We start from the raw sequence: 24,441 nt of genomic DNA on the forward strand, positions 1-24,441 counted from the left end.
ACAATCAGCAACACCAAATATCACTGCACCCTCCTAGCTGCACAGGGGCCAAAGCCCACCAAGCCTGCTACTCACCCTTCTGCCAAGAACGCCCGGCTCCTCGGGCCGCACGCTACGGCCACGCTCGGAGGCCGCCGTCGTCATCGCGGGCTCTGCCTGGCTCAAGAGGAGACAAGGTGATTTGGCATTGCTGAATCTTCAGGGCAGTCAGGCTCCTCCTCCTTACTTCCCCAACTTACAGCAACTCCTCGGCCCTTCCTGAAGGCTCTCCAGGCCTCACCTTCAAATGGCAAAGGTCACGGCACCATCACAGAGCCCTGTACCGCTTAGCGAGTTCCCACCAGAGCGACGAACCGGGTCTGTCGGCCACTCACTGACGGGGTCTCGGCGTGATACCCGTGGACCGCCTGAAGCACACAAAGGAGAATGGAGGCTGAGAGATGCAGCAGAAATTGAGACCTGTGCAATAACCACTGCTTCCATCCAGGGCCCGCTGCTCACCTTGCCCGCTTACCTTGACTCCTCAGGTTCGGCTTTATGTCCTAAAAATAAAGGCAAAGAACAACGCTGTAAACACACAGTCACCATTAACGCCGCCCCTGCAAAGGCAAACGGTGCCTCACCTGCTCAGGGGAACCACTCACCCTCCACGGGGCGCTCCGCCACGGATTTCATCTGCCAGCACCTGAAAGAATGGGAGGACAGGGGTCAGAGGGCTGCAGGATGACTTAGGCCTTCCAGACATCTTGTGTCAATCGACAAATGCCATCTAGAGTCCAGCTACACCCTGCATTACAACTCCCCAGGCCCCAGCACTTGTCCTATTATACCTACACCAGGCTGTGCAGCAGGGCAGAGCAGCTTTGGGCCCGATACCCAGACACCCGTGACACAGAACAAGACAAACCAGGGGACACAACAGGGAGAGAAAGCTCTCGGCGAGAAGAATGCCAGCCAGGGCCCAGAGAAGGCGGGACCAGATGACCTGGGTGAGAGCGACGGTGAGCCCGTCAGGCTCAGAGAATCGTGGAGGAACAAAGACGCTAACAGAAGGACTTCTCGCAAGCGGGGCAAAGATGGGTGCCCCAGAATCCTACGGTCAGAATCTCCCCCTATCCTGGAATTTGTACAAGTCCTAACCAGCTAGAAGGGATCGTTGCCATGCACAGCTGTCGAGAACAGCTCAGAACAAGACCTGAATAGAACCATCCGGTCAGATGTCTTAAGAGAGATGCTATGCCGTTGCCTGTCCAGCCTCCTGAGTCAAGGCTTTGAAGGAACACGCACTGGGCCGAGGAACACAGAGATCTCAGTGGCAAAGATGGACACCTGGGCTTCGGATAATCCTTTGTGGGGCACGAGGCAAAAGACACAGAAGGCACGACAGACACAGAAGGCACGACAGACAAGTGACACAAGTGACACGCACCGGGACTGCTCTGCCCTGAGCACCTCAGCACCGGGTAACTCTTCCCTTACGTGGCCTAAAGGGCCACCTCCTGCACAACCCCGCCTCCAAAGCTGCCACTCCAAAGGCCCTCCCAGCACCTCGCTTTCCTCCCCCTCTCAGGGGGCTCGTAACCCTCCACTTATCTCTTGGACGTCCGGGGATGACAATCCGCCTCCGCTGCCAAGGAAGGCCGCCTCACCCGCTGGGAATTTTCCGCAGTCACCGGGCTCTGGTCTCTTGCTCAGCTACAATCAGCAACACCAAATATCACTGCACCCTCTTAGCTGCACAGCGGCCAAAGCCCACCAAGCCTGCTACTCACCCTTCTGCTAAGAACGCCCGGCTCCTCGGGCCGCACGCTACGGCCACGCTCGGAGGCCGCCGCCGTCATCGCGGGCTCTGCCTGCCTCAAGAGGAGACAAGGTGATTTGGCATTGCTGAATCTTCAGGGGAGTCAGGCTCCTCCTCCTTACTTCCCCAACTTACAGCAACTCCTCGGCCCTTCCTGAAGGCTCTCCAGGCCTCACCTTCAAATGGCAAAGGTCACGGCACCATCACAGAGCCCCGTACCACTTAGCGAGTTCCCACCAGAGCGACGAACCGGGTCTGTCGGCCACTCGCTGACGGGGTCTCGGCGTGATACCCATGGACCGCCTGAAGCACACAAAGGAGAATGGAGGCTGAGAGATGCAGCAGAAATTGAGACCTGCGCAATAACCACTGCTTCCATCCAGGGCCCGCTGCTCACCTTGCCCGCTTACCTTGACTCCTCAGGTTCGGCTTTATGTCCTAAAAATAAAGGCAAAGAACAACGCTGTAAACACACAGTCACCATTAACGCCGCCCCTGCGAAGGCAAACGGTGCCTCACCTGCTCAGGGGAACCACTCACCCTCCACGGGGCGCTCCGCCACGGATTTCATCTGCCAGCACCTGAAAGAATGGGAGGACAGGGGTCAGAGGGCTGCAGGATGACTTAGGCCTTCCAGACATCTTGTGTCAATCGACAAATGCCATCTAGAGTCCAGCTACACCCTGCATTACAACTCCCCAGGCCCCAGGACTTGTCCTATTATACCTACACCAGGCTGTGCAGCAGGGCAGAGCAGCTTCGGGCCCAATACCCAGACACCCGTGACACAGAACAAGACAAACCAGGGGACACAACAGGGAGAGAAAGCTCTCGGCGAGAAGAATGCCAGCCAGGGCCCAGAGAAGGCGGGACCAGATGACCTGGGTGAGAGCGACGGTGAGCCCGTCAGGCTCAGAGAATCCTGGAGGAACAAAGACGCTAACAGAAGGACTTCTCGCAAGCGGGGCAAAGATGGGTGCCCCAGAATCCTACGGTCAGAATCTCCCCCTATCCTGGAATTTGTACAAGTCCTAACCAGCTAGAAGGGATCGTTGCCATGCACAGCTGTCGAGAACAGCTCAGAACAAGACCTGAATAGAACCATCCGGTCAGATGTCTTAAGAGAGATGCTACGCCGTTGCCTGTCCAGCCTCCTGAGTCAAGGCTTTGAAGGAATACGCACTGGGCCGAGGAACACAGAGATCTCAGTGGCAAAGATGGACACCTGGGCTTCGGATAATCCTTTGTGGGGCACGAGGCAAAAGACACAGAAGGCACGACAGACACAGAAGGCACGACAGACAAGTGACACAAGTGACACGCACCGGGACTGCTCTGCCCTGAGCACCTCAGCACCGGGTAACTCTTCCCTTACGTGGCCTAAAGGGCCACCTCCTGCACAACCCCGCCTCCAAAGCTGCCACTCCTCCAAAGGCCCTCCCAGCACCTCGCTTTCGTCCCCCTCTCAGGGGGCTCGTAACCCTCCACTTAGCTCTTGGACGTCCGGGGATGACAATCCGCCTCCGCTGCCAAGGAAGGCCGCCTCCCCCGCTGGGAATCTTCTGCAGTCACCGGGCTCTGGTCTCTTGCTCAGCTACAATCAGCAACACCAAATATCACTGCACCCTCCTAGCTGCACAGGGGCCAAAGCCCACCAAGCCTGCTACTCACCCTTCTGCCAAGAACGCCCGGCTCCTCGGGCCGCACGCTACGGCCACGCTCGGAGGCCGCCGTCGTCATCGCGGGCTCTGCCTGGCTCAAGAGGTGACAAAGTGATTTGGCATTGCTGAATCTTCAGGGCAGTCAGGCTCCTCCTCCTTACTTCCCCAACTTACAGCAACTCCTCGGCCCTTCCTGAAGGCTCTCCAGGCCTCACCTTCAAATGGCAAAGGTCACGGCACCATCACAGAGCCCCGTACCGCTTAGCGAGTTCCCACCAGAGCGACGAACCGGGTCTGTCGGCCACTCGCTGACGGGGTCTCGGCGTGATACCCGTGGACCGCCTGAAGCACACAAAGGAGAATGGAGGCTGAGAGATGCAGCAGAAATTGAGACCTGTGCAATAACCACTGCTTCCATCCAGGGCCCGCTGCTCACCTTGCCCGCTTACCTTGACTCCTCAGGTTCGGCTTTATGTCCTAAAAATAAAGGCAAAGGACAACGCTGTAAACACACAGTCACCATTAACGCCGCCCCTGCAAAGGCAAACGGTGCCTCACCTGCTCAGGGGAACCACTCACCCTCCACGGGGCGCTCCGCCACGGATTTCATCTGCCAGCACCTGAAAGAATGGGAGGACAGGGGTCAGAGGGCTGCAGGATGACTTAGGCCTTCCAGACATCTTGTGTCAATCGACAAATGCCATCTAGAGTCCAGCTACACCCTGCATTACAACTCCCCAGGCCCCAGGACTTGTCCTATTATACCTACACCAGGCTGTGCAGCAGGGCAGAGCAGCTTTGGGCCCGATACCCAGACACCCGTGACACAGAACAAGACAAACCAGGGGACACAACAGGGAGAGAAAGCTCTCGGCGAGAAGAATGCCAGCCAGGGCCCAGAGAAGGCGGGACAAGATGACCTGGGTGAGAGCGACGGTGAGCCCGTCAGGCTCAGAGAATCCTGGAGGAACAAAGACGCTAACAGAAGGACTTATCGCAAGCGGGGCAAAGATGGGTGCCCCAGAATCCTACGGTCAGAATCTCCCCCTATCCTGGAATTTGTACAAGTCCTAACCAGCTAGAAGGGATCGTTGCCATGCACAGCTGTCGAGAACAGCTCAGAACAAGACCTGAATAGAACCATCCCGTCAGATGTCTTAAGAGAGATGCTACGCCATTGCCTGTCCAGCCTCCTGAGTCAAGGCTTTGAAGGAATACGCACGGGGCCGAGGAACACAGAGATCTCAGTGGCAAAGATGGACACCTGGGCTTCGGATAATCCTTTGTGGGGCACGAGGAAAAAGACACAGAAGACACGACAGACACAGAAGGCACGACAGACAAGTGACACAAGTGACACGCACCGGGACTGCTCTGCCCTGAGCACCTCAGCACCGGGTAACTCTTCCCTTTACGTGGCCTAAAGGGCCACCTCCTGCACAACCCCGCCTCCAAAGCTGCCACTCCAAAGGCCCTCCCAGCACCTCGCTTTCGTCCCCCTCTCAGGGGGCTCGTAACCCTCCACTTAGCTCTTGGACGTCCGGGGATGACAATCCGCCTCCGCTGCCAAGGAAGGCCGCCTCACCCGCTGGGAATTTGCCGCAGTCACCGGGCTCTGGTCTCTTGCTCAGCTACAATCAGCAACACCAAATATCACTGCACCCTCTTAGCTGCACAGCGGCCAAAGCCCACCAAGCCTGCTACTCACCCTTCTGCTAAGAACGCCCGGCTCCTCGGGCCGCACGCTACGGCCACGCTCGGAGGCCGCCGCCGTCATCGCGGGCTCTGCCTGCCTCAAGAGGAGACAAGGTGATTTGGCATTGCTGAATCTTCAGGGGAGTCAGGCTCCTCCTCCTTACTTCCCCAACTTACAGCAACTCCTCGGCCCTTCCTGAAGGCTCTCCAGGCCTCACCTTCAAATGGCAAAGGTCACGGCACCATCACAGAGCCCCGTACCGCTTAGCGAGTTCCCACCAGAGCGACGAACCGGGTCTGTCGGCCACTCGCTGACGGGGTCTCGGCGTGATACCCATGGACCGCCTGAAGCACACAAAGGAGAATGGAGGCTGAGAGATGCAGCAGAAATTGAGACCTGTGCAATAACCACTGCTTCCATCCAGGGCCCGCTGCTCACCTTGCCCGCTTACCTTGACTCCACAGCTTCGGCTTTATGTCCTAAAAATAAAGGCAAAGGACAACGCTGTAAACACACAGTCACCATTAACGCCGCCCCTGCGAAGGCAAACGGTGCCTCACCTGCTCAGGGGAACCACTCACCCTCCACGGGGCGCTCCGCCACGGATTTCATCTGCCAGCACCTGAAAGAATGGGAGGACAGGGGTCAGAGGGCTGCAGGATGACTTAGGCCTTCCAGACATCTTGTGTCAATCGACAAATGCCATCTAGAGTCCAGCTACACCCTGCATTACAACTCCCCAGGCCCCAGGACTTGTCCTATTATACCTACACCAGGCTGTGCAGCAGGGCAGAGCAGCTTTGGGCCCGATACCCAGACACCCGTGACACAGAACAAGACAAACCAGGGGACACAACAGGGAGAGAAAGCTCTCGGCGAGAAGAATGCCAGCCAGGGCCCAGAGAAGGCGGGACAAGATGACCTGGGTGAGAGCGACGGTGAGCCCGTCAGGCTCAGAGAATCGTGGAGGAACAAAGACGCTAACAGAAGGACTTATCGCAAGCGGGGCAAAGATGGGTGCCCCAGAATCCTACGGTCAGAATCTCCCCCTATCCTGGAATTTGTACAAGTCCTAACCAGCTAGAAGGGATCGTTGCCATGCACAGCTGTCGAGAACAGCTCAGAACAAGACCTGAATAGAACCATCCCGTCAGATGTCTTAAGAGAGATGCTACGCCGTTGCCTGTCCAGCCTCCTGAGTCAAGGCTTTGAAGGAATACGCACGGGGCCGAGGAACACAGAGATCTCAGTGGCAAAGATGGACACCTGGGCTTCGGATAATCCTTTGTGGGGCACGAGGAAAAAGACACAGAAGACACGACAGACACAGAAGGCACGACAGACAAGTGACACAAGTGACACGCACCGGGACTGCTCTGCCCTGAGCACCTCAGCACCGGGTAACTCTTCCCTTTACGTGGCCTAAAGGGCCACCTCCTGCACAACCCCGCCTCCAAAGCTGCCACTCCAAAGGCCCTCCCAGCACCTCGCTTTCGTCCCCCTCTCAGGGGGCTCGTAACCCTCCACTTATCTCTTGGACGTCCGGGGATGACAATCCGCCCCCGCTGCCAAGGAAGGCCGCCACACCCGCTGGGAATTTGCCGCAGTCACCGGACTCTGGTCTCTTGCTCAGCTATAATCAGCAACACCAAATATCACTGCACCCTCTTAGCTGCACAGCGGCCAAGGCCCACCAAGCCTGCTACTCACCCTTCTGCTAAGAACGCCCGGCTCCTCGGGCCGCACGCTACGGCCACGCTCGGAGGCCGCCGCCGTCATCGCGGGCTCTGCCTGCCTCAAGAGGAGACAAGGTGATTTGGCATTGCTGAATCTTCAGGGCAGTCAGGCTCCTCCTCCTTACTTCCCCAACTTACAGCAACTCCTCGGCCCTTCCTGAAGGCTCTCCAGGCCTCACCTTCAAATGGCAAAGGTCACGGCACCATCACAGAGCCCCGTACCGCTTAGCGAGTTCCCACCAGAGCGACGAACCGGGTCTGTCGGCCACTCGCTGACGGGGTCTCGGCGTGATACCCATGGACCGCCTGAAGCACACAAAGGAGAATGGAGGCTGAGAGATGCAGCAGAAATTGAGACCTGCGCAATAACCACTGCTTCCATCCAGGGCCCGCTGCTCACCTTGCCCGCTTACCTTGACTCCTCAGGTTCGGCTTTATGTCCTAAAAATAAAGGCAAAGAACAACGCTGTAAACACACGGTCACCATTAACGCCGCCCCTGCAAAGGCAAACGGTGCCTCACCTGCTCAGGGGAACCACTCACCCGCCACGGGGCGCTCCGCCACGGATTTCATCTGCCAGCACCTGAAAGAATGGGAGGACAGGGGTCAGAAGGCTGCAGGATGACTTAGGCCTTCCAGACATCTTGTGTCAATCGACAAATGCCATCTAGAGTCCAGCAACACCCTGCATTACAACTCCCCAGGCCCCAGGACTCGTCCTATTATACCTACACCAGGCTGTGCAGCAGGGCAGAGCAGCTTCGGGCCCAATACCCAGACACCCGTGACACAGAACAAGACAAACCAGGGGACACAACAGGGAGAGAAAGCTCTCGGCGAGAAGAATGCCAGCCAGGGCCCAGAGAAGGCGGGACCAGATGACCTGGGTGAGAGCGACGGTGAGCCCGTCAGGCTCAGAGAATCCTGGAGGAACAAAGACGCTAACAGAAGGACTTCTCGCAAGCGGGGCAAAGATGGGTGCCCCAGAATCCTACGGTCAGAATCTCCCCCTATCCTGGAATTTGTACAAGTCCTAACCAGCTAGAAGGGATCGTTGCCATGCACAGCTGTCGAGAACAGCTCAGAACAAGACCTGAATAGAACCATCCGGTCAGATGTCTTAAGAGAGATGCTATGCCGTTGCCTGTCCAGCCTCCTGAGTCAAGGCTTTGAAGGAATACGCACTGGGCCGAGGAACACAGAGATCTCAGTGGCAAAGATGGACACCTGGGCTTCGGATAATCCTTTGTGGGGCACGAGGCAAAAGACACAGAAGGCACGACAGACACAGAAGGCACCATAGACAAGTGACACAAGTGACACGCACCGGGACTGCTCTGCCCTGAGCACCTCAGCACCGGGTAACTCTTCCCTTACGTGGCCTAAAGGGCCACCTCCTGCACAACCCCGCCTCCAAAGCTGCCACTCCAAAGGCCCTCCCAGCACCTCGCTTTCGTCCCCCTCTCAGGGGGCTCGTAACCCTCCACTTAGCTCTTGGACGTCCGGGGATGACAATCCGCCTCCGCTGCCAAGGAAGGCCGCCTCACCCGCTGGGAATTTTCCGCAGTCACCGGGCTCTGGTCTCTTGGTCAGCTACAATCAGCAACACCAAATATCACTGCACCCTCTTAGCTGCACAGCGGCCAAAGCCCACCAAGCCTGCTACTCACCCTTCTGCTAAGAACGCCCGGCTCCTCGGGCCGCACGCTACGGCCACGCTCGGAGGCCGCCGCCGTCATCGCGGGCTCTGCCTGGCTCAAGAGGAGACAAGGTGATTTGGCATTGCTGAATCTTCAGGGGAGTCAGGCTCCTCCTCTTTACTTCCCCAACTTACAGCAACTCCTCGGCCCTTCCTGAAGGCTCTCCAGGCCTCACCTTCAAATGGCAAAGGTCACGGCACCATCACAGAGCCCCGTACCGCTTAGCGAGTTCCCACGAGAGCGACGAACCGGATCTGTCGGCCACTCGCTGACGGGGTCGCGGCGTGATACCCGTGGACCGCCTGAAGCACACAAAGGAGAATGGAGGCTGAGAGATGCAGCAGAAATTGAGACCTGTGCAATAACCACTGCTTCCATCCAGGGCCCGCTGCTCACCTTGCCCGCTTACCTTGACTCCTCAGGTTCGGCTTTATGTCCTAAAAATAAAGGCAAAGGACAACGCTGTAAACACACAGTCACCATTAACGCCGCCCCTGCGAAGGCAAACGGTGCCTCACCTGCTCAGGGGAACCACTCACCCTCCACGGGGCGCTCCGCCACGGATTTCATCAGCCAGCACCTGAAAGAATGGGAGGACAGGGGTCAGAGGGCTGCAGGATGACTTAGGCCTTCCAGACATCTTGTGTCAATCGACAAATGCCATCTAGAGTCCAGCTACACCCTGCATTACAACTCCCCAGGCCCCAGGACTCGTCCTATTATACCTACACCAGGCTGTGCAGCAGGGCAGAGCAGCTTCGGGCCCAATACCCAGACACCCGTGACACAGAACAAGACAAACGAGGGGACACAACGGGGAGAGAAAGCTCTCGGCGAGAAGAATGCCAGCCAGGGCCCAGAGAAGGCGGGACCAGATGACCTGGGTGAGAGCGACGGTGAGCCCGTCAGGCTCAGAGAATCCTGGAGGAACAAAGACGCTAACAGAAGGACTTCTCGCAAGCGGGGCAAAGAAGGGTGCCCCAGAATCCTACGGTCAGAATCTCCCCCTATCCTGGAATTTGTACAAGTCCTAACCAGCTAGAAGGGATCGTTGCCATGCACAGCTGTCGAGAACAGCTCAGAACAAGACCTGAATAGAACCATCCGGTCAGATGTCTTAAGAGAGATGCTACGCCGTTGCCTGTCCAGCCTCCTGAGTCAAGGCTTTGAAGGAATACGCACTGGGCCGAGGAACACAGAGATCTCAGTGGCAAGGATGGACACCTGGGCTTCGGATAATCCTTTGTGGGGCACGAGGCAAAAGACACAGAAGGCACGATACACACAGAAGGCACCATAGACAAGTGACACAAGTGACACGCACCAGGACTGCTCTGCCCTGAGCACCTCAGCACCGGGTAACTCTTCCTTTACGTGGCCTAAGGGGCAACCTCCTGCACAATCCCGCCTCCAAAGCTGCCACTCCAAAGGCCCTCCCAGCACCTCGCTTTCGTCCCCCTCTCAGGGGGCTCGTAACCCTCCACTTATCTCTTGGACGTCCGGGGATGACAATCCGCCTCCGCTGCCAAGGAAGGCCGCCTCACCCGCTGGGAATTTTCCGCAGTCACCGGGCTCTGGTCTCTTGCTCAGCTACAATCAGCAACACCAAATATCACTGCACCCTCTTAGCTGCACAGCGGCCAAAGCCCACCAAGCCTGCTACTCACCCTTCTGCTAAGAACGCCCGGCTCCTCGGGCCGCACGCTACGGCCACGCTCGGAGGCCGCCGCCGTCATCGCGGGCTCTGCCTGCCTCAAGAGGAGACAAGGTGATTTGGCATTGCTGAATCTTCAGGGCAGTCAGGCTCCTCCTCCTTACTTCCCCAACTTACAGCAACTCCTCGGCCCTTCCTGAAGGCTCTCCAGGCCTCACCTTCAAATGGCAAAGGTCACGGCACCATCACAGAGCCCCGTACCGCTTAGCGAGTTCCCACGAGAGCGACGAACCGGGTCTGTCGGCCACTCGCTGATGGGGTCTCGGCGTGACACCAGGGGACCGCCTGAAGCACACAAAGGAGAATGGAGGCTGAGAGATGCAGCAGAAATTGAGACCTGTGCAATAAGCACTGCTTCCATCCAGGGCCCGCTGCTCACCTTGCCCGCTTACCTTGACTCCTCAGGTTCGGCTTTATGTCCTAAAAATAAAGGCAAAGAACAACGCTGTAAACACACAGTCACCATTAACGCCGCCCCTGCAAAGGCAAACGGTGCCTCACCTGCTCAGGGGAACCACTCACCCTCCACGGGGCGCTCCGCCACGGATTTCATCTGCCAGCACCTGAAAGAATGGGAGGACAGGGGTCAGAGGGCTGCAGGATGACTTAGGCCTTCCAGACATCTTGTGTCAATCGACAAATGCCATCTAGAGTCCAGCTACACCCTGCATTACAACTCCCCAGGCCCCAGCACTTGTCCTATGATACCTACACCAGGCTGTGCAGCAGGGCAGAGCAGCTTCGGGCCCAATACCCAGACACCCGTGACACAGAACAAGACAAACGAGGGGACACAACAGGGAGAGAAAGCTCTCGGCGAGAAGAATGCCAGCCAGGGCCCAGAGAAGGCGGGACCAGATGCCCTGGGTGAGAGCGACGGTGAGCCCGTCAGGCTCAGAGAATCCTGGAGGAACAAAGACGCTAACAGAAGGACTTATCGCAAGCGGGGCAAAGATGGGTGCCCCAGAATCCTACGGTCAGAATCTGCCCCTATCCTGGAATTTGTACAAGTCCTAACCAGCTAGAAGGGATCGTTGCCATGCACAGCTGTCGAGAACAGCTCAGAACAAGACCTGAATAGAACCATCCGGTCAGATGTCTTAAGAGAGATGCTACGCCGTTGCCTGTCCAGCCTCCTGAGTCAAGGCTTTGAAGGAACACGCACTGGGCCGAGGAACACAGAGATCTCAGTGGCAAGGATGGACACCTGGGCTTCGGATAATCCTTTGTGGGGCACGAGGCAAAAGACACAGAAGGCACGATACACACAGAAGGCACCATAGACAAGTGACACAAGTGACACGCACCAGGACTGCTCTGCCCTGAGCACCTCAGCACCGGGTAACTCTTCCCTTACGTGGCCTAAAGGGCCACCTCCTGCACAATCCCGCCTCCAAAGCTGCCACTCCAAAGGCCCTCCCAGCACCTCGCTTTCGTCCCCCTCTCAGGGGGCTCGTAACCCTCCACTTATCTCTTGGACGTCCGGGGATGACAATCCGCCTCCGCTGCCAAGGAAGGCCGCCTCACCCGCCGGGAATTTTCCGCAGTCACCGGGCTCTGGTCTCTTGGTCAGCTACAATCAGCAACACCAAATATCACTGCACCCTCTTAGCTGCACAGCGGCCAAAGCCCACCAAGCCTGCTACTCACCCTTCTGCTAAGAACGCCCGGCTCCTCGGGCCGCACGCTACGGCCACGCTCGGAGGCCGCCGCCGTCATCGCGGGCTCTGCCTGGCTCAAGAGGAGACAAGGTGATTTGGCATTGCTGAATCTTCAGGGCAGTCAGGCTCCTCCTCCTTACTTCCCCAACTTACAGCAACTCCTCGGCCCTTCCTGAAAGCTCTCCAGGCGTCACCTTCAAATGGAAAAGGTCAAGGCTTCATCAATAAGGCCTATATAACCTCCCTAGTTCCCACGAGACTGACAAAGTGGGTCTCTTGGCCGCTTTTTTATTCTCGGCATAACATGCATGGACCATCTAAAACATGCAAACAATAATGGATGCTTAGAGATGCATCAGAAACACCACTACCCTAGGTAGACAAATATATAAATTTTAAACAACAAAACTCAAAAAACACCCACCAAAAAACCTGCCTCCAATTACTCATAACCACACTACCTGATATAATAACAAAGACCCCACGTCCAATCCCCTTAGTAAAACCTGTAAAATCTGTGCCAAAAAAATCACTAAAACTGAAAAAACCTTGCCTCTTACCAAATAAAAGCCAAAGAAACATGTCTTTTGATCTATAAAAAATCATTAACCTAACACAAAAAAACCACAAAAAGATAAAACCTTACTGAACAGCATTACACGCTAATTTCATCACAACATATAAAAATCCACCTATTTTTAACCTAACAAAAACATCACCAAATTTTACTGCAATAAAACCTTGAAAACCTCACTAAAAATAAAATTTCAAAATTCCATTTTAACCTGAAAACTCATACATTAGTTATACATACTAAACATGGACTTCCTCCAAAACAAATATTCCTAATACCCAAACATCGCAAATAAAGATTTAAAATAACTACTAAAGAGCCAAAAGCCATAAAACAATTAAAAACCCAACCTCAACTATCTAAAACTGTCTATAATATCTCTTCTTAAAAAACAGCCCCACAAATACCAATTACCACCTCAACAATACACCACCAGCAACACCCAACAACTCAACATGCTGTCATCCCCATCCAAAAGATACACCATAAACTAAAACACCAAAAAAAAAAAAAATCAATCAGCAAAACCCACTCACCCTTCAACAAACCCATTTAGCCTCCACACATAGCCAAAACAAATAAAAATTAACTATAAAGTATCATACCTTAATTAACTCCACCATTAAACACTGCTGTACCAAACTTAATTTAAAAAAATCACAAAAACCAAGTTACAAGTGGTAAATAACACCAACAACTAAACCAACACGCTATATACCACCAAAAAATGAATAAAAGCCACATATAAATGCCACTATTTATTAAACAGCACTGCCATTAGATATATTTACCTGTATATATAAATGTATACATACAATAAAAATATATTAATTTGAGCATTAAACCAACGATATAAGAAAATAAAACGTCCTAAAGTGATAATATAATAGGATATCCTCTATCATCCTCACCCTATTTCTCTCTGAACTATATTGCCGACCACAAACAATAGAAAAAAAAAATCAATTTTTTACTTATTCTACCTTATGTCTCATGTATTAGCCAAAACGAAAAATTTGGCCAAAACTGTAATTTCTTCTTCTAAAACTATTCAACCTCACTGCGATACAAAAAACCAAACCACCACCAAAAACCTGATGACGAAAAGATGCTGGTCACACCCCATGCACCATTCCGTCCGCCCCTGCCGCTGCACGGACGCAGCAATGTAAAAACGGACACCCGGAGGTCTCACGACACAGTGCGAAACGCGTGGAACACTGTTTCCATAAGACGCCCACGGTATTATTTAAAGCTGTGGCTCGCTTGCAGAGCAACACCAACAAAGCTCACAAACAAAAAGCCCTCGTGGTCGGCGCTGGGTTTTTTTCCCCCTTCTTCCTTTCAGTGACTTTGGCAAGCATGCTCCGAAGCTGACAAGCCACAAGCGTCCTCGAGCGCCCCTTGCCGGGACTCGCTCCCGGCTGGCGCCGCTCCGCGGGGCGGGCGGCACCGGGAAGGCCACTCGAGCCACGGGAACGGCGGCACCCGGTGCCCCAGGGCGGCCCGGGGATCCCGGCACCGGAACGAGCGCGGCTGCCGGCAGGACAGCGGCTCCTCCGGCGCGCAGGGGCAGCGCCGAGCCGGGAGACTTCCGCCCGCTCCCCCCGGCCCGGCCGGACCGGCACCTGGCCCAGGGGCCCCGGCGGCGCCCGAGCCCCGCGCCCGGAGCGGGCAGAGCGGCCGGCACCGGCCGGGCCAGCGCAGGGCCCGGGCCGCCTCTCCCGCCCGCCGGCCCGGCACAGCTGACCCGGCTCCGCACGGCTCGCACCGGCGCGTCCCACCTCCACGCCACCCCGGCGCCGCCCCGCCGGGATTTTCCGGCACGCGGTCACTTCCAGGGCCTGGAGAGGGGCGCGCAGCCCTGTTCCGACGGGGGTCGGGGGTTGCAGCCCTGTTCCGACGCCGCTCGCCCGCCCCCGCCGGCTGCCCCCGGCCCGTGGAGCGCTGCGATCGCGCCCCTGCCGACCGCCGAAACTGGCCCCGCCGGGCCTCCCTCACCGCTGCCACTCACCCCAGTCATCGTGTCCCGTTGCACTCCTGAATCTCCTTCCCTCCTACCCTCTATTTACAGACACCGCCACGCTCGCCGCTCGCTCCCGCCCCTCGCCTTCCCTCGACGGGCAGCGGTCCTTCCCCCGCCCCCCCGGCACCCAGCGGCGCGGGGCAGGGCGCTGGCTCGGGGGGGGCTGCAGTACCGCTACCTGTCCACAAGGCAGCAGACGGACCGCGGTCCTCGATTTTCCCGCCCTTTTCCTCGCCATCTAGAAAAGGTAAAAGCGAATCCGCGACACCCGCCACACGCCACTCCCAAGATGGCGGCGGCCAAGTGACGACGCCGGCAAAGAGGCGTTTACGCAGATACCTTTCAGAAACCCGCCGAAATAGAACCGCTCGCTGCGCCGCTGAGCCCACAGCCAGTGTCCGGGGCACTTTAAACGCCACAGAAAATCCCGTCGGAGCCGCGCCGCTGTCGGGGTGCCGCGCAGGCAGCCCGCTTAGACCGACCGGCGGGTCTTCAATTTTCCCGCCCTTTTTGCCGCCCCCTTGAGAAGGTCACGCGAGAGTTCGCGAGATCCGCGACACGCCACTCCCAACATGGCGGCCGCGGGGCTGCCTGCCGGCGCAGGGCTGCAGTACCGCGCTCTGGCCACAAGGCGGCAGCACCGCCGAGCACCCCAGCCGGGGCGGCGGGCAGGGAAGGCGGCGAGAGAGAACAGGGGCGGACCCCGCCAAAAACTCCTCTGAAATAAAGGCCAAAAACCTGCCTCTAACCCAACGAGAACCAAGGAAGCCCGCTTTCTTTAAAAACATATTAAACTATATTTTAGATTATATTCTTCATATTTATGATCACATGCATGCGTATTATAGACATTGATGTGTTATGTAATTTATATATGATGTCTATTCCTATTGTTTATATTGATTTTTAATAAATATCTTTATATATTGATTGTACATTTCTATATTTAGATTTATATTTCTATAATACTTCTATTATTATAAACAAAAGCCCATCTCTAACCAAATAAATACCGAAAAACCCTTCTTTTAAACTATATTGAAATATTTTTTTATTTACACTTTCTATACTTATATTCACATTTATATTTATAGTTTCTTTTGATTTATTATATTTATAATCATATATAATATGTATAAAACTCTAAAAATATATTTAAACGAACATTTGCATATATATCTTATCTACTGCTACAACCTTTTTTCCTATATTTTTATTTTAATATAAATCTCAATGTATTTATGATATATTTCTATACTTAGATTTCTACCTTTATACTATCTGTATTTATAATTTTTATAATCAAAACCCTGCCTATTGCCAAATAAAAACCAAGACCCCCCTTTATTTAAACTACTTTAAAATATGTTTATATTTCTATTTTTCATATTTATATTTATAACTTGATATATAATATATGATATCATATTGATAAACTATATTTATATATGTTTCCTATAATTAATTATATTAAGATATTCAGAGTATTACTTCTATTATGCATTGTATCGATTTCTATAATTTTATGTTTATGAATATTTTATATTTTTATATTTGTCTACATTTATTTGTAATACATTTCTATATCTATATTTTGTATGTGTTTGTTTATATTTACAATCTATATTTATATATGTCTATAAACATATAAAATACTCTATAAGAAACAATATACCATTGTAATATATAAGGACTTACGTTACATGTTTTATTTTTATATATTCTTTCTGCATTCAAAATTCAAGTTTTTATTCTCATTTCTATACATATATTTGTTTTGTTTAAATATAGTTTTAATTTTACATTAAAAATCTAATTCCTAAAAAACTACAAAACAGCATCAAATATCCACAAATATCGTCGAAAAACATCAAAATACCCCCACCAGCCAACCAACTGCCAGCAAAAAACCCCCACACTAGGCTCTTTTCACTAACAATTCTTATTACACCAGAAAAATGGAACGAAAATTTAAAAAAACCCTATGGAAAAACACAGGAAATCACAAAAACTACTAAAAAAAAAAAATCATACCAACTTACTAAACTATAAACCGTACCGCTATTACTAAAACAAACAAACAAACAAAAAACACAAACAAAAACCAGAACACTACCTCTACAGTAACTCAAAGAATAACCAGTACTCTATAAAAATAACTAAAAAACCAGAAGTAATTAACGACATAAAAAAAACCCTCAACCAATAAAGAATAAGAAAATAACTACCCAAATAAAAAAAACGACCTAAGGAGACCCACCATAAAAACCAAAGTAATAAACAACAACGAAAAAAAAAACCAAAACAACTTCAATTGACAACAAATAAATTATTCCTAACGGATAAAAGCCATAAACCATACACTCCAATCAAACAGACCAAACAAGTAAAAGCCCCGTAAGATAATAAACAAAACTGCAATTATAAGTATTAAAACACCCTCACCTATTAACTACATGACGCCACCTGAAACCCACCAAAACAAACGCTACACACTCACGCTAATAAAAGCCACCGCAACAGACTTAAAACCCGAAGCGCTACTTCACGCTACGACCCATAAAAACCATCGCACACCTTTAAAAACCATTGCACACCCGGCAAAAAAAAATATCCGACAACAAAACTCCATTCAAAACAAACCTTTATCGTCACCACCTGAACCGAGATCCACAGCATTCAGGAAAAACACCCTATCCCTTAGCATCCAGCAACTGCAAACAGAACGAAGCGATGCAATCGATTCCCAAAACCCGCCTCGAAACCACGATGTCCAAGAACTTTCAGCAATCGAAGCCCGCGCTGCCGGCACGGACGGAGCGCGGCTGCCGGCAGGACAGCGGCTCCTCCGGCGCGCAGGGGCGGCGCCGCCCCGGAGCCCCCCGCCCGCTCCCCCGGCCCGGCGGGGCCGGCACCGAGCCCAGGGGGCCCCGGCAGCGCCCGAGCCCCGCGCCCGGAGCGGGCAGAGCGGCCGGCACCGGCCGGGCCAGCGCAGGGCCCGGGCCGCCTCTCCCGCCCGCCGGCCCGGCACAGCCCCGCTCGGCTCCGGCACGGCTCGCACCGGCGCTGCCGCGGCAGCCCCGCCGCGCCAAATTCCCCGTCCGCCTCAGCGAGCGCCCGGGCGGTGCCGGGAGGGCTCCCGAGCGGGAACGTTCGGGGCCGGGCCACGGGCAGAAGAAGCGCCCTCGAATGCAGCGGCGCGGCCCGATCGCAAGCCTGCGAACGCTGCGAGAGCTGGAGGTGCCCGCAATTGTACCCCGAAACGGACGCCGCGGGCGGGGCTCACCTCGCTTCAACAAGGGCGAATAAACGTGTGTTCTCCCCTTCAGTTTCATCCCCTGTAATAACAGAAAATAAGGGGTTCTCCTCAAATGAAAGCCTTCAACTGATGGCAAAGAGGGATTTTGACCCCAATTCGAACCCTCGAGAAGGAGGGACAACAGGGCTGCCCCCTCAATTTAAACCTTAGGATGATGAAAATGGGGTGGCTGCCTTCAAATCAAACTCACAATACGACCACGATATTTTTCCAATTGCCCTTAAAACAGAACGCAGGGATTCCCTGTCGCCCCTGTGATACCCCTAACAGCCTGGAAAAGGCAGGTTTTCCTTCAATCAACACCCTTAAAACCGCAAGTGAAGGGGGATCCCCCCCCGGTTCAAACATGGACAATAACAGAAGAGTAGCTGCTTCCCTCTCCTTAATTTCTTTTGTCCTCATAAGCTCCATTTTTGATCCTGGGGAACCGGGGTGGGACTGGCAAGATGAAATTGAGAAGGGAAAGGACAAAAGTCCCCGCTCCGAGTCCACACGGGCTCACCTGTTCGGCTGCCGCTTCCCGGCACAAAGCTCTGTCTCTCGGCACCTCCTTTAAGCAACGCTCCACGTATCCAAGCGCGCATCCTGGTGTTCCCCCAGAGCCCGGGAGAAGCTCTCACCGTCCTTCCACGAGACAGCCCCGGGAGCCCACCATGAACCCCGCTACTCAGCAGCACCATGCAAAAGGGAGCTGAGGCAAACCCAAACCCTCCCCCTAAAACAGACCCCGGCAGGAGCTGGCCCCTCCTCATCCTCACAACTCACACCTGGGGCTGCTCCGAGCCCTCATCATCCTCACACTCACACCTGGGGCTGCTCCGAGCCCTCCTCATCGTCACACTCACACCTGGGGCTGCTCCGAGCCCTCATCATCGTCACACTCACACCTGGCGCTGGTGCCACTCTCCAACAGCGCCTCTCGGTGACCAGCGCAGAGCCCGCTTCTCACAGACCCAGAGCAAACAGAAATCTGCTACGGGTGTTGGCTTTTCTCATTCCGTCTGGTTCCACAACTAAAACGCGTTCGTGCGCTGATGGCATTGAGAGAAAGCTTTCCAGGGGAGAGAACTGTCATTCAGGTAGCACGCTTTGATACACCTTCAGAAAAAGCAGAATCAGCGCCAACTCCTAAGACCCCTGCTGAGGAACCCAGCCCTCCTTGGGACACCCAATGCACCTCGAAAAAGGAGGGGAGAAGTCAAGCTTGGAGTGGAAAAAGAGAATATAAATACATTCCGGGATAGAGAGTGGACAGAGAGAGGGTTTCTTCCCAAATGAATTTAGAGACAAATTCCTATTCTTTACCATTACCTATAAAAACGAATAACTGGACAGGTTTTAGCATTCTCCACCCACCCTTCCCTGTGAATTTTGAGGCAGCTTTGGGTCCCTCTGGGGGACGGCACCCAGCATGACCCCCCTCGTCCGCCACCCACCTGCTCCCCCACCGCAGTGAGTGTGGCTCGCTCTCCCAGGGACCTTGGGGTGCCCCCAATGGCATCAGAGCCCCGAGTCTTCACCCCCTTTTCCTCACCCCCGAAGAAGGCACAGAACGAGTCCAACTGCCCTGGAGAGCAGCGCAGCGCTTCCTTGGAGCCCTTTCCACATGTACATCCCCCCAGAAGGGGATTCTGCTGCAACAAGAAAGGGGGGACAGCCCCCGGCAGGGCTGAGGTTCCTCCCCAGCCTCGCTGTCACGGGCGAGGGGCAGCGAGGGGGAGTGACAGAGACGGCGGGGACGGGACGGCACAGAGCGGGGGCCACTCTCAGCGGGATGTGGGGAAAGCCGCAGGTCCGGCAGGTTGGGGTGTTTGACCGGCACGGGGGGATCCGCCGAGAGCCTCCGGCCCCGTGCGGGGACTCCTGCAGGGGCCGAGGGGCGCCGGGCTCCGGCCCTCTGGGCTTTGTTCTCCGGCACCCCGAGCCCCGCGGCTGCGGGGGAAAAGAAGGAAAGGGGGGACGGGAAGAGAGGAGCGATAGCAGGGGAAGAGAAAGGGCAGGGAGGGTGGTCGGGCTGTGGAGGAAAGCGGGAGGGGAAGGGAAAGCCCGGGAGGGGGGGAAGAGGGATGGTGGACTGAGGAGAGAGAGACGGGGAATAGAAGGGAGTAGCGGGATAGGGACAGGAAAGGAAGGAGCCGGGCTTGCGGGGACGAGGGAATGGGGGAAAGGGAGCGAGAGAAGAGGAGGAGGGGATGGGGAAGGAGGGATAGAGAGGGACAGGCGGGGAAGCCCCACAGAGCCCCGGCTCCACCCCGAGCCCGCCCGGCGTCCCGCCCTGCCCGGGATGCTGCGCTCGGCGGAGCTCGGCTCGGTTAGGCGACGCTCTGCTAGAGTCGGCTGTTCGGCTGAATTCAGCTTTTTTTTGCTAAACTCGGATATTATCGGCTGCATCCAGCGAGATTCGGCTGTTCGGCAGCGCTGGGCTCGCTTCGGCCGAACACGGAGCCGCTCTGTGTGTTCGGCGCGGCTCGGTTCGCTTCTGCCGAGCTCGGAGCCGCTCTGTGTGTTCGGAGGTCGGGAAAGCGCCGCCGCCTCACGTTAAACTCGCACAGCTCGGGGCTCTCCTGCTGCCGCGGGCGGCCCGGCCGTCGCACGGACACGGACGGCAGCGCGGGGTTGGCCAGGAGCTCATTAGGCTGCGACCGCACTCGCGCTAATTAGCGGGCACGAGAGCAGGCGGCTCGGTTCGGCTGAGCTCGCTTCGGTTCAGCCAGCCTCGTAAGCTTCGCCTCGGTTCGGTCGAGGTCGCAAGGTTGGGCTGGCGTCGCCTTGGTTCGGCTGAGCTCGTTCGATTCGGCCGAAGGCGGCGACGTTCGGTTCTGTTCCATTGAACTCGGCTAAATTCGGCTGGGTTCGGTTCTTGGGCTGAACTCGGCACGGTTCGTCTAAACTCGGTCCTATTCGGTTCTTCGGCTCCACTCGGCTATTTTCGTCCACACTCGGCTATTTTCGGTTCTTCGCCTCCACTCGGCTATTTCCGTCCACACTCGGCTATTTTCGGTTCTTCGGCTCCACTCGGCAATTTTCGTCCACCCTCGGCTATTTTCGGTTCTTCGGCTCCACTCGGCTATTTCCGTCCACCCTCGGCTATTTTCGGTTCTTCGGCTCCACTCGGCTATTTTCGTCCACCCTCGGCTATTTTCGGTTCTTCGGCTCCACTCGGCTATTGTCGGCTAACCTCGGGGGGCTGCAGTACCGCGCTCTGCCCACCAGGCGGCTAAAAAGCAAAAAAAAGTCAACAAAGAACAACCCAAGCCTTTCTTTTAAACAATATTTAAATATATTTTATTTTCAAATTTTTCATGTTTATACGCAAATTTCGATTTAGAAGGTATATTGATGCATAATGTTGATTTCTATATTTATAATTTTCTATTGATATATAAATTTATATTCTATATTTAAACGATTCCTATTACTTAGATTTATTAATATATTTTACATATGGATTATATATTTCTGGTTAAGATTTTATAATTCTGTAACAATCATATTATTTCAAATAAAACCCCTGCCTCTACCCAAATAAAACCCAAAAAGAAGCCCTTTCTTTCAAACTTTATTTAATTTTTTTAAAATTACATTTTTCATATTTATACTTCCATTTACATTTTATATGTATATTAATGTATAGTGTCATTTGTGTTCTATATTACATCTCTTCCTATTATATTTATTTCTATTTTATATTTCTCTATCTATATATTTATATCCTGATTATATATTTCTATATTTAGAAATAGACAAAAATAATATCTATATTAATTTTATTTAAAACAAAACCCCTGCCTCTAACCCAATAAAAACAAAAAAAAACCATCCAACGATTTGTTGTAAAAAGTATTTAAATTTTAAAATTTTTTTTTAGATTTATATTCATTTCTATTTAAAATGTATATTGATGTATAACGTTTATTTGTACATTTATGTTTATCGTTTTCTATCTATATATAAATTTATATTCTATTTTATATACATTCCTATTATTTATTTATATATTTTTATACATATGTTTTTATATTGATTATATATGTCTGGTTAAGTTTTTTACTTCTGTAACACTTCTATTTTTTTAAAAAATAAACCTGCCTCGAACCAAATAAAAGCCGAGAAGAACCACTTTTTTTTAAACTGTATTTAATTTTTTTTTTACTTATGGTTTTTATATTTAGACTCACATTTACATTTCAAATGTATATTAATGTATATATTAATTATTTGTGCTCTCTATTACATCTCTTCCTATTATTTCTATTGATTTATACTTTATATCTACATTTATATCCTGATTATATAGTTCTATATTTAGAAATAGAAAACAATAATATCTATATTCATATTATTTAAAATAAAAGCCCTGCCTCTAACCAAATAAAAACGAAAAGAACCCTTTTTTTAACCTATATTTACATATCTTTATATTTACAATTTTCATATTTATATACACATTCATACGAATTAATTATTTTGCCGCCTAATATTATTTATATTCTAAATGACACCTCTTCATATTATTTACATATATTCATATTTAAATTTAAATTTATAGTTTAGTTATAGGTGTATATCTTTATACATTTATTTTATCGTTCTATATTTAGATATAGAAAATATTTCTAAAATATTTACATTATTTAAAATAAAACCCTTGCCTCTAACCAAATGAAAACCAGAAACACCCCTTTATTTTCAACCTATTTAAAGATTTAAAAATAATTTTGTTATGCATAATTATATTTACATGTCCATTTATAATTTTTATTCGTTATATTTATAGATGTGATATATAGTCTAGAGAAAACCTTTTGATCTATCAGATATATTATTTTTATAATAGGTATTTCTATAAGTTTAATTTATTTATATTAGATATTTACAGGTATCGGTGTATATATAGTATATATTTGTATAGTCGGATTTATATTTTTATAGTATTTATATTTTTATTATTTTTCAAAAACTCCAGCCTATAACCTAATAAAAACCAAAAAAGCCCCAATTTATTTTCAACGACATTTAAATATGTTTCTGTTTACGATCCCTATTTCTATCTCTTTGTACAGATCTCTATCCCTCTAGCGCCCTTTTTGCGGTCGCTTCCAACGCCTGGGGATGGGCAGGGCGCTGGCTCGGGGGGGCTGCAGTACCGCTCTCTGTCCACAAGGCGGCAGACTTACCGGGAGGGGCGCGCTTCGATTTTCCCGCCCTTTATGCCGCCACCTTGAGAAGGTCAAGCGAGTCCGCGACATCCGCGACACTCCACTCCCAACATGGCGGCCAAACGAGGACCCCCCCCCCCCCGTGAGGCGTTTACGCAGATGCCTGTAAGAAACACGCCAAATTACAACCGTCCGCGACTCACCTGAGGGGACAGCTCGTGTCCGCGGCACTTGAAACGCCACAAAAAATCCCGCCGTGGCCGCGCAGGCGTCAGGGTGCTGTGCAGGCAGTCCGGTTAGACGGACCGCGGGGCCTTCTTTTTCCCGCCCTTTTGCACCGCCATCTTGAGAAGGTCAGAGAAAGTCCGCGACATTCGCGACACGCCACTCCCAACATGGCGGCCGCGAGAAGCCCCAGCAGCAGAGAGAGGCGTTTACGCAGATGCCTGTCAGAAACCCGCCGAAAAGCGCCCGCCCACCGCGCCACTGAGCCGACAGCCCGCGTCCGGGACACATGAAACGCCACAGAAAATCCCGCCGTGGCCGCCCTGGCGCCGGGGTGCCGTGCAGGCAGTTCGGTTAGACGGACCGCGGGTCTTCAACTTTCCCGCCCTTTTGGCCGCCACCTTGAGAAGGTCAAGCGGCTCCGCGACACCCGCCGCACGCCACTCCCAACATGGCGGCAGCGGTGATGCCCGCCCGTGCCGGGCTGCAGTACCGCGCTCTGCCCACAAGGCGGCAGCACCGCCGCGCGCCCCAGCCGGGGGCAGCCGCGCGCCTTGGGGCTGCGGGCAGGGAAGGCGGCGAGAGAGAACAGGGGCGGCCCCCGCCGAAAACTCCTCTGAAAGAAATGCCAAAAAATAAGCCGGAAGAAATTAAACCCTGCCTCTCACCCAATAAGAAACAAAAAGAAAAACACAAAACAAAAAAACCCCCAAAAACCAGCCCAAACCCGAACATTCCTTTAAAACAGTATCTATTTTACTTTTTATATTTTTTCATATTTATATTCACATTTATATCTATCATGTATATATTGGTGTATCATGTAATTTAACAATTTATACTTACAAATTTCTATTTAGATAGAAATTGAATTTCTAGATTTCATCTGTTCCCATTACTTAGGTTTATTTCTATGGTTTTATACATATTTTTATATACTGATTAGATATTTCGGGTTAAGATTTTTACTTCTGTAACACTTACATTATTTCTAATTAAACCCCTGCCTTTACCCAAATAAAAGCCAAAAAGAACCCCTTTCCTTTAAAATGTATTTCATTATTTTTTATTTTATTTTTCATATTTATACTCGTATATATCTTAATGTATGGTGTCATTTGTGTTCTATATTACACCTCTTCCTATTATTTATATATATTTCTAGCTT

The 24,441-nt window shown here is 51.9% G+C and overlaps 1 long non-coding RNA gene across 3 annotated transcripts in view; it reads right to left on the minus strand.

The window, feature by feature from the left end:
- LOC132325933 (uncharacterized) overlaps window positions 1-24,441 on the minus strand; it is a 120,277-nt gene that overhangs the window by 19,452 nt on the left and 76,384 nt on the right. The window contains exon 1 of one of the 3 annotated variants that reach the window (XR_009486077.1): window positions 17,214-17,369. The exons of the other annotated variants lie outside the window; for them this stretch is intronic. This is a non-coding gene — a long non-coding RNA (uncharacterized LOC132325933). Of the gene's footprint in view, window positions 1-17,213; window positions 17,370-24,441 lie in introns of those variants that run through there. 3 annotated transcript variants of the gene reach the window in all.

The sequence above is a fragment of the Haemorhous mexicanus genome, chromosome 4, assembly GCF_027477595.1.
Source record: "Haemorhous mexicanus isolate bHaeMex1 chromosome 4, bHaeMex1.pri, whole genome shotgun sequence".
Taxonomy (NCBI): domain Eukaryota; kingdom Metazoa; phylum Chordata; class Aves; order Passeriformes; family Fringillidae; genus Haemorhous; species Haemorhous mexicanus.